Consider the following 11,162-nt stretch of genomic DNA (forward strand, 5'->3'; position numbering starts at 1 on the left):
GGAGTCTTCTCTGCTCTCCCGGAGGGTTCCCGTTCTTCCCTTGCTTTTCATGACCTTGGCAGTTTTGAAGGGTGCCGATCAGGTGTTCTGTCGCAGGTCCCTCAACTGGGGCTTAGCTGATGTTTTCTCGCACCGTGGGTCATGGGGCGGGGAGAAGAGCACAGAGCTGTGACGCCCTTGTCACCCGCTGTCTATTGGGGGGTCCGTGACATCCACATGACTGGCGATGCCAACCTTGATCACCTGGGTCAGGTGGGGCCTTACCTCCATTTTACGGAGGGGGAAACTGAGGCTTGCAAGGGCTAAGCGGCTCGCTTGCTTTAGAACGAGTGGTGAGACAGACTGTCAACCAGTCCTGTCTGGCTCCCACTATCCCACAGTTCCCAGGAGGTTTAGACAGGGAAACTGAGGCAGGAGCCCAGCTCTAGGCGTGGGAAGGTGAGAAGGGCTCACCATGGAATCTTCTTGAGGCTTGCAGCAAGAACACAGAGACCAAGAATTCTCCTTGGGGGGCACCTGGGTAGCTCAGTCGGTTGAGCATCTGACCCCTGATTTTGCCTCAGGTTGCGATCTCAGGGTCGTGGGATCGAGCCCTGCTCAGCATGGAGCCTGCTTGAGATTCTCTCTCTCTCTCTCTCTCTCTCTCTCTCTCTCTCTCTCCGTCCTTTGCCCCTCTCCCCCGCTTGCACTCTCTCTCTCACTCAAAACAAAAACAAAAAATTCTTCTTGCGGGTGTGAGGCCCTGTGGGGACGGGCCTAGGAGGCCCCCGGAGACTCTAGCCAGCAGGGGCAGAGAAAGGAGACAGGCTGGCACAAAGACAGGGGCTCAGCCAGGTAGGAAAAATGAAGGGGGGAGGGAATGGTGAGTATGACCAGGCCACAGCAATCCGGGAAGGCTCCCGGGAAGAGAAGGCTGAGGACAGTGAAGGCAGCTTAAGTGCGAGGGCTGTCGCCGGAGATGGGGAGAGCAAAGTGTTTATAAAACCGTGGGCGGTAGCCTCCAGCAAGACTGGGTTCGGTCTCTTGCATACGGCCGCCTGAAGAAGGGTCTTGGGCAAGTGGCCACCTCCCAAGCTGCTTTGGGGCTTTCTGTCTCCCGGGCTCTGCCTGCCCTGCTCCCCGCAAAATGCTCACTCCTGCACCTGCCGTCGGACCACTCCATGCCGGACCAGCCACATTCTTCGCAGGGCCCAGCGACAAGCGAAAATCTGGAACCCCTTCCCGTGTTCAAAAACGATCAAGACTTTCAGGACGGTGAGGCAGGACCCGACACCACGCGCGGGGTCCTTCAAGGTGGGGGGGTGACGGCACAGGTCACATGCCCAGGAAGCTGAGCCGGTTCCCGGCCCTCCGTGACCACCCTGACCCGGCGATCTGATGGCCGTATTTTCTCTACGGTCTTTTGGCCATTAATCCCTGGCACCGCTGGGGCCGTCGTGGCTGTTCTGCCCTCACGTGATTTGTCCTTGTCTTGCCCTGGGCGGAAGGCTGGGTGAGGTGAACTCCAAGGTGCTCCCGACCGTTCGATCTGATGTCCTTTAATTTTACGGCTTTAATATCTTCTGTCGGGAAGCTTCCGAGCTCCCGTGTCTAAGATGCCAAGAGTCGTGGGGTCAGGGCTTCCCAATCATGCGGTGTCGAAATCCCTGCCGTCCCCAGGCAGGGCGCAGGCGTTAGAGGAGAAAGTAACTGTGGCAAGGATCTCAGTCACTTGTGGTTTTGCAAATTTGAAACGTGAAATTAACTGTGGATCTTTGTGGAAATCGCTGGGTTCTTCAAAAGTGCCACGTGTCTCCCAAAGCCCGTCGGTCTGTGACGGTGGGTCCGAAGGGTCCCAACCTTCCCTCAACCGGGTGCTCGTCAGCCTGGCTAGCCCAGTTTTACATTTCGCGCCTTACTCCTCCTTTGGTGTCATTTTATTTATTTTATTATTATTATTTTTTTAATGTTTATTTTTTTTTAATTTTTTTTTCAACGTTTATTTATTTTTGGGACAGAGAGAGACAGAGCATGAACGGGGGAGGGGCAGAGAGAGAGGGAGACACAGAATCGGAAACAGGCTCCAGGCTCTGAGCCGTCAGCCCAGAGCCCGACGCGGGGCTCGAACTCATGGACCGCGAGATCGTGACCTGGCTGAAGTCGGACGCTTAACCAACTGCGCCACCCAGGCGCCCCTTTTAATGTTTATTTTTGAGAGCGAGAGAGACAGCGTGAGCGGGGCAGGGGCAGAGAGAGAGAGGGAGGGAGACCCAGAATCCGAAGCGGGCTCCAGGCTCCTGAGCGCTCAGGACAGAACCCGACGCGGGGCTCGAACTCACGGACCGCGAGATCCTGACCCGAGCCGAAGTCGGACGCCCAACCAACTCAGCCCCCCGGGCGCCCCCATTCCTGCTCACTTGTTAACTTTGTTTCCCCAACCCCTTTGTGGTGAAGAGGCAGGACATTAGAGTCGTCAGCCGGCCTGCACACATCTCTTACCTCTGCCAGGAAAACACGTGGAGTTTCACGGCATCTCTCTGGGGCTCAGTTTCCTCATCCGAACATTCGAGACTGAATTAGCCCCGTGTCTTTGGTTACTACTCTGGCTTAAAACTTCTAGCGGTGGGGAAAAAAACCCACCACTGCCTGACTCTGCTCCCAGTTTTGTGGGGCAGGAAGCCCGGAAGGGCTCAGCCGGGCAACTCTCGCTTGGGGTTTTGATGTGGGTGCAGTCACATGCCATCTGGGGCGGCCGTCGCCGTCACAGCGGGGCTGTGTGGCGTGTCCGGGGCGGCTGGCTCACACGGCTGGCCTCTGGTGCCTGCCGTAGTTTGGCGGCCGTGCTAGAGCCGGTGACCGAAGCGCTTTACCGCCATCACGGCAGCTGGACTTTTTCCAGAACGAGTGTCCCAGGAGCCAGCAGCTCCGCAGCCTTTTCGTACCTGGCCTTAGAAATCACAGCCCATCGCTTCCACGGCTTTCCATTGGTGATGAGCGCGTCACTTCACTCTGGCCCAGATTGAAGGGGAAAACACACAGATGCTGCTCCTTAAATAAAAGTGTCCAGAAACTTGGGAGCGGGTTTCAAAACCGTCACGATACGGGGCACCTGGGTGGCTCGCTCCGTGAAGCGTCCCGCTTCGGCTCAGGTCACGATCTCGCGGTGCGTGAGTTCGAGCCCCCACGTCGGGCTCGGTGCTGACGGCTCGGAGCCTGGAGCCCGCTTCCGATTCCGTGTCTCCCTCTCTCTCTGCCCCGCCCCGACGCATGCTCTCTCTCTCGAAAATAAATAAACATTTTTTAAAAACCCTGTCACAATACACACAAAGCACTTGGAACAGCGCTGGGCACCCAGGAAGAACTTAAACGCGTTTGCTGTTGGATCATAGCCCCACATGACGAAAATGGGCCGGTCATACAAAATGGTCTGTTGAAACACTGAAGTAGGGGTGAAGGTATTAACAAAAATTCTCCACTTCAGAATAAGGCGTAACCATCGATTGTGGACAGGAATTTGATTACGCCTGTGGAATGTGCTGGTGTGGAGGCGTAGGATTTCGCACAAGGAAAGAGGAAAAGTAAAAACGGGAAATACAGCCCCTAAATGCCTGCACGTGGGATTGCGTCATACCCCGGGCCAGTGTGGGGTCTCTTATGTCACGTTGTCCGGCCAGGTGCCCGGGGGCGAGCCTCTGAAGTTTGCACATCTTTTTCCCCACAAAGCAATCAAGGCGTCGCTCTGGGAACCCACGGGAGCATTTCCGGAGCAAGCACAAAATAAAGCTTTCCGGCACGAAATTGATGACTTCCGTCACTAAAGGCAGAGAAGGGACCAAGAGCACAGAGGCGTTATTCAAAGACGCTCGCCTCGTGGAAAAGCCAGGTAGAAGCTGTTCTGTTGTCGGGAAATTTACAGACCCAGCCACACGGTGAATGACAAGTCAGAGAGAACAGGTTCAATGACGTTATCTTTCATCCAGTGACACTCTAGGGAGTGCGGGCGTGGTCGGGACAGTTAGTGGCCAACGATGGAGAAGATGGGTAGTTCTCGCACATACGTGCTGGTAGTTATTCCCCCTTCTCTCTTTTTCTTCGGCAGAGATAGAAACTTTCCTGGATACATGCCTAGATAAAGGCTACATTTTATTTCCCAGTTGACCCCCAGTTGACCGTGCAGACGGGCGTGGCCACGTGACGGGATTCTAGCCAAGGAAATGAGAGCAGAGACAAGCGGTGCCATTTCCTATTCCTGTGTGCCTCTCCTTTTGTTTTCCTGCCCTTTTCCCCGGGGCTGGAATGCGGTTGCAATGGCAGGAGCTGGAGCAGCCATCTTAAACCAGGTAGGCGAGCCACCTGCAGGTTGAGGAAGGCAGGTAATACAATAAAAAGCGGCAACCTATCAGCGTGGGTCCCATCGTGCTCAGACTGTTGTCTCGGAGAAAAGTACCTTTCTATCTTATCTCAGTCACGGTTATTCAGACTTTTGTTATAGCACACCTGTGTCCTCAGGAACGCATCTTTAATTTACAAAAGCATCTGTGGCTCGAGTTTTTCCAACACCCGCAGCCTGATCTGCCCCTATGTGAGGGAAATGTCCTCCATAATGTCTTTGGGCCGCAAATAAATTACTCAACACGGGTGCTGCAGAGGAGGGCGTTTTTTGGTTACGTCGACGATAACTTCGCGAGCCACGGCGCAGACTGGAAGGGGCCGCTGAGATCAGGACTGACTCTCGGCCACCACGTAGGCTGCAAGGAAGGGTGCCAGCTACGTGGATGGAGGCACCTGCTGGGGAATGCCAGCGCTCACAGCGTATTCGCACCGAGCGGCTGGCAGGCGACAATGTGCTTCCTGCTCTTCATTTGGTGCCGAGAGAAATCGAGAAAATTACAAGTGCGATCAAGCCAAGGCCACCGAGTGGACGTCTTTTGAGCCAGCTGTCAGCAGAGATGGGCCGAACAAAAGTCTGCCTTTCCAACCTGAGCAACTCTCACTGTCGAATGAAGGTGCAAGCCGACTTTGGCTCAGGTCATGATCTCGCAGTTCGTGGGTTCGAGCCCCGCGTCGGGCTCCGTGCTGTCAATGCAGAGCCTGCTTTGGATCCTCCGTCTCCCTCTCTCTCTGCTCCCCACCCCCCGGCTCATGCGCATGTTCTCTCTCTCAAAAATAAATAAACCTTAAAAAATAATAAAAATATGGGGCGCCTGGGTGGCTCAGTCGGTTAATCGTCCGACTTCGGCTCAGGTCGTGATCTCACGGTCCGTGGGTTCGAGCCCCGCGTCGGGCTCTGTGCTGACAGCTCAGAGCCTGGAGCCTGTTTCGAATTCTGTCTCCTTTTCTCTCTGCCCCTCCCCCGCTCGTGCTCTGTCCCTGTCTCTAAAAATAAATAAACGTGAAAAAAATTTTATAATTCTGTATCGTACAGTATTTTTATAGTCTTATAACTAGTATTTTTAATAATGATAATAAACTAAAATGGGGGACAAGATTCAAAGTCTTCCTCCGTGGACACGACAAAACCAATGTAACCCATCCCTTTGATTTTAAGAAACATGAGTTGGCCATACAAGTCAGCGCCCGGGGATAATCGGATTCTGTCGCCTTGGGGCTAAATTCCCATTTTCACATCTGATAAAAAGATACCAGGGTTTCGAAAGACCGACTGTGGGACAAATTTCTTGATTCCCCCACGGCCTGAGTCTGTCCCAGCACTGGGCGATTTTCTCCACTGCTCAGGGGGAGAAAATCGATGACACGGCAACGAGCATATTAAAAGCCCCATCCGAGAGCTGTCACCGCACAAGAAGGAATGCTTTCCGGTGTGAAATGCGACCAAAGCGGGGCCCGCGGCGGCTGGCCCGACAACATCCCAGCCCTCGAGTGCGCTGAACGCGGCGCCTTCTCTTCTGACGGCGCCGGGAAGAGGCTGCCCTGTGACATCGCTTCTTCATCCGCTCAGGGGCTGTGTCCAATCCTCACAGGTCCGGGACCACCTGACCGCCACCAGGCGCTTTGTGCCCGTCCGCCCCGCAACCCGTGGCCGAGCGATGGTGAAGTCGAGATGACAGCTGCCTGGATGGGAACAGCTCAGGTCATGATCTCACGCTTTGTGGGTTCGAGCTTTGCATCATATGGGATTCTCTCCCTCCCTCTCTCTCTCTCTCTCTCTTTAAAAATTAAAAAATAAAAACAATAAAAGACGGAGAATTACAAACATACTTATCCCTTCCAGTGACACGAAGGCCCTTGTCTAGGTGCCTCACATGAGGGGAATCCTCCAGAATTTGTCATTTGGGCCTGCTTCTTTTTCACTTAGCATCATGTCTTCCGGGTTCATCCTGTGATAACACGGGTCCGAACTTTATTCCTTTTTTAAGGCTGAATAATATTCCGTTGTATGTGTTCGTCTTATACTTAAAAAAAATTTTGTTTTAAATGTTTAGTTCTGAGAGAGAGAGACAGAGGCAGGGAGCAAGCAGGGGAGAAACAGAGAGAGGGGGAGGACACAGAATCCGAAGCAGGCTCCGGGGCTCCGAGCCAGCGGCACAGACCCCGAAGCAGGGGCTCGAACCACGGACCGCGAGATCACGACCTGAGCCGAAGTCGGGACGCTTAACGGACTGAGCCACCCAGGTGCCCTGTTTATCTCATACTCTTGATAACGTTTACACGTGTGAGTCTCGGCCTTCAGAGTTCTTTCGAATTCTTTGGGTCTACACCCGGGACCGGAACCACCAGATCCGTGGTAATTCTGCACTTTACCTTTCGGAGGCATCGCCAAACTGTTTTCCACAGCCGCTGCCCGATCTTACGTTCTACCGTTAACTATCCACATATTTTATTTAGCTTTGTTTATTTACGACAGATCTTTTCCTAATTACCGAAGACTGGTGGTTCACCTGTGCCATTATGGAGTCTGGGGAGCGAGACTGCCCTGCGGGTGTTCAGTTTTGTGGGTCTGGATCAGAAAACCCAGCTGCTGGTGGCACCTGGGTGGCTCAGTCGGGTCAGCATCTGACTCTTGATTTCGGCTCAGGTCGTGATCTCACAGTTCACGGGTTCGAGCCCCGCGTCCGGCTCTGTGCCAACAGCTCGGAGCCTGGAATCGGGCTTTGGATTCCGTGTCTCCCTCTCTCTCTCTCTCTCTCTCTGCCCCTCCCCCAGCTCACGCCCTGTCTCTCTCTGTCTCAAAAATAAATAAACATTTAAAAAATGTGAAGAAAGAAAAGGGAGAAAAAGAAACCTGAGCTTCTAAGGTCCTGTCGTGCTCAGACTAAGATGTGTGGTGCTGTGTGAGAGGGTCTGTGGGCGCACGTCCAGGCCACGGTGCTGGGCGTGGGGTCAGTCTGCTGTGTCTCCCCCAAACTGCTCCGGAGGAAGGGCAGCTGGAGGCGAAGTGGCTGGGGCCGGGCCGTGGGCGTGGAGAAGAGGCGGAGATAGGTGGAACAGCGTGGGGCAGGTGGAACAGCATGAGGACAGGTGGAACAGGAGAGAGCAAGGCCCGGGGACCCACCTGTGAGAAGCCACGCATCCCGCGTACCCTGCCTAAACTGACAGACGGCCGGCACCGTGCCTGGGACGGGCCGAGAGAAGAGAAAATCAGGCATTCATTCAAGAAACGTCCTCTGAACACCCGCCTCACCGCGAGCCGGCCTGCAGACACAGGCAGACCCAGCCCTCCTGTGTTGAGTCTCCAGCCCTGCCACGAGTCTCTGCTCTCACCCAGTGCGACCAGCCTGCTGAAGGTCTCCCCCCAAAACACGCACCTCCACGCAGTAACGGCCACCGTCCATGAAGAGTTCAGCACGCGCCTACTAAGCACGTCACCCGATTCACACCCAATCCTGACGACAACCCCCGTTTTGCAGGTGAGAAGGTAACCGTAGCTCAGAGAGGCTGTGTCACTGCCCAACGTCACACAGCTGAGAGCTGGAGGAGCCCACGCCGGTCGCCCCAAACGGCCTCTCTAAATCCGAGAGCCTTCCCCGAAGACACCGAAAGCAACACCGGCAAGGAGGTTGACGTCACACACGGCACAGAACCCGGTATTTTCCGGAGCCCCTCTCAGAGGGCCGGAGTCTACCGGGGATAGCTTCCCGACCCTTCCCCAGGTGTCCCTGGGTCCTCCGTCCTTCTGCCAGACTCCTCAACACCCACCCTTGCCCGGAGCCTTTGGCGGTGATGAACCGCTCCTTCTGGAAAGCAGTGGCTGACACACCCCACCCCCCACGGCGGCCTCCCCGGAAAGCCTGGCGGCTCTCCCCAGAGCGGCCCCACCTCCTCGAGGGCAGGCAGGACTGGCCGAGAGCAAACATTTTTTTCCCCTTTGTCACATAGAGTATAGACTCTTGAAAAATCACATACTTGGAGGATCACAGCTGAATCTTATAATCTGAGACTCTCCATCAAAGCGCCTGACGACCATCGACTAAGAGAACCTCGGAGTCAGTGACTCGAGAATCCCGGCACGCCACCATCCCTCCATCACGGACCGGGCAGCGGCTGCTGTCGCGGAGCGGCCCAGGCTGGCGGGCTGACACAGGGCAGGCCAGGAGAGCGGGGCGAGGGGAGGGGGGGGGGGTCAGGGAGGCGAGGAAGCCTGGGGATGCAGAGGACGGGGTGGGGGTGGGAGGAGGGAGGCTCAGCCTGTTGTCACACTAGAGGAAGCAGTTGGCGGGTGAGGCCTGGCTCCGTTACTGATGGTTTTTAATTATGTAAATCAGCCCAGGGCCTGCGCCCGGCACAGGCTTGGCATCCATCAGCTGGCAGCAGAATTAATCAATAAATAACCAGCTGGATGGGGCCTGGGCAGAAGCACCCGGCCACACCCCCACCACTACCCCCGAGGGGTCCTCCCAAGCTGGCAGGAGTAAAGGGATTACGGGCAGCTCAGGCCATCAGTGTAGCACACGCACACACACACACACACACACACACGCACAGGCACCACGCATATAGCTATAGCTTTGGAAGCCTCATACATGCGCACAGGTGGATGCGCCTGTACACACAGACTCTGGGCTGTCGCGGCCCCTGTGTGCGCGTGCCCCGCACGTATCTCCCCCCCCCCCCCCCCCCCCCCCCCGCAGAGCCCAGCGCGTGCCCGGGAGCACAGCGGTTAGGAGGCAAGGTCCTCATTCCAACCTCACACTCGTCTCGGGTGGGACGGAGCTTTGCAGCTCACGGCCCACACCGCTTGACCCCCACAGCAGCCCTGCGAGGCTGGCCTGGCTGGGCCGAGGCCCCCGTTTTGCAGGCAAGCTGAGTCTCAGAGAAGGGACTTGTCCGAGGTTACATCCGGCCGTCTTTCCTCCTCCTCGCAGCCACCCTTGCCCCCACCCACCCAAAGGTTTGAAGGGCTCTAGACCCAAGAAAGTTGGAGGGGGGGGAGTGGGAGAGGGAGCAGGAGGGCCCCCAAGCCTCCCCCTGAGAGCAGGGGCCTTGATGACCCGGCAGAGAGCAGGGCGGGCCTGCAGCACCCCTCGCCCCACGCCCCGATAAGGGCCAGGCCGGTGGGGGGCCTTTCCGCTCTCCTAGGGAGCAGTGATAGATTGCTCTCTCCACCCGGCGTGCTCACCCCCCCAGTGCTGCCCCCATAAATCAGCCTCCCCATCTGGGCCTTGGCTGTTCCTTGATCCCTCGCCAGCTCTGGCATTGTTATTTTCAACCATCCCCCGTGCAGGAGGAGACTCACAGGAAGACTCGTAAAATTAATGGACGGGCTTCCTCCTCCCGTCTTCCCCTTTCTCTCTGCGCCTGGCTTTCCGCTGGCCTCTGCTTCTCTCCGGTTGGGATCACTAAATACCAAATGAGGAAATGACCCGAGACGTGAATGAGTTTCACCGAGCGCGCCGTGGGCCCTCTGTCTCTGGGTCCGGCGGACGGTGCACCTGGGGTCAGCTCACAGCACCCGCTTCCCTCGGTCTCAGCCCAGGGGGTTCCCAGCTGCTACTACCTCCCCAGGACGCAGGAAGAGGAAGCGGGAAGGTGCCCCTGCGTGGTCGAAGCAGACTCAGCGGGCCCTGGGGGCAGCCCGGGAAAGAACCTTGAGAGCCAGGGGCCCCCCAGGGTGGTCAGGCCTTTGGAGCTATCACTCCTCAGAACAGCTGATAAAGACACTGGACTTCGGAAAAGGTCCAGGGCGCACAGCGCTGGGAATTCAAAACCACGCGAACAGTGGTTAGCCACTCAGCCTCTGGAGCCAGCCTCTCCGAGTAGCTGTGTGATCCTGGGCAAGCTGTTTCACCTCTCTGTGCCTCAGTTTCCTTCTGGGTAAAGTGGAGTGAGGAATAGTACCTCCATCATAGGTGAGTGGGCACGTACCCTTTAGAAGAGTCACTGGTGAGGGCGCCTGGGTGGCTTAGTCAGTCAGACTCTGGGTTTCAGCTCGAGTCACGATCTCACGGTTCGTGAGTTCGAGTCCCACACCGGGCTCTGCGCCGACAGTGCAGAGCCTGCTTGGGATTCTCTCTCTCTCTCCCCATCTCTCTCTGCCCCTCCCCACCTCTCTCTTTCTCAAAATAAATAAATTTAAAAAAAATTTTTTAAAAAGAAGAGTCACCGAGGACCACAGTCAAATGCTCTAAACCTTAGCAACTGTTACCGTAATTAAAGATGCTGGTACACAGACCCAAGAGTGCATCAGAATGCCCTGGAGGGCTTTTAAAACCCACACTGCTGCCCTCTCATCCCCACTCCCTAGGGTTTCTGGTTTCTTCCTCAGTAGGTCTGGGAGGGGCCAGGAGTTTGCATGTCTAACACATCACAGGCCAAGGCTGGGACTGCTAGTCTGGTGAGAACAACTGAAGCCCATGTCAGTGCTCACTACCCAGCTCAGCTGCCCCACCCCCTTTACCGCTTGGGAACTAAGGCCCAGGGAGGGGAGTGTGTGCGACCTCCTCCCCAACCTTCCCCACTGACTCCAGGAGCAAAGAGGCAGAATTTGCCTTCCCTGCCAGAGGTAATCTTTTAATCTCTTTGGCTTTAATCTTGCAGCCCAGCATAAACCCAAATCCGCACGGGGGGGGGGGGGGGGGAGGAAGGGGGAGGGAGGGACACAAATCTCCTGTCCTGGCGAGGAGAGTAATCCAGGCTTTTAACCCTGCATTTCATCACGGATCTTTTATCCCATCTCTGCCTTCCTCACCCCTGGCTCCTGAGAGGCACTCCTCATAGGAGATGAG

The sequence above is a fragment of the Prionailurus viverrinus genome, chromosome B4 (assembly GCF_022837055.1).
Source record: "Prionailurus viverrinus isolate Anna chromosome B4, UM_Priviv_1.0, whole genome shotgun sequence".
NCBI lineage: Eukaryota > Metazoa > Chordata > Mammalia > Carnivora > Felidae > Prionailurus > Prionailurus viverrinus.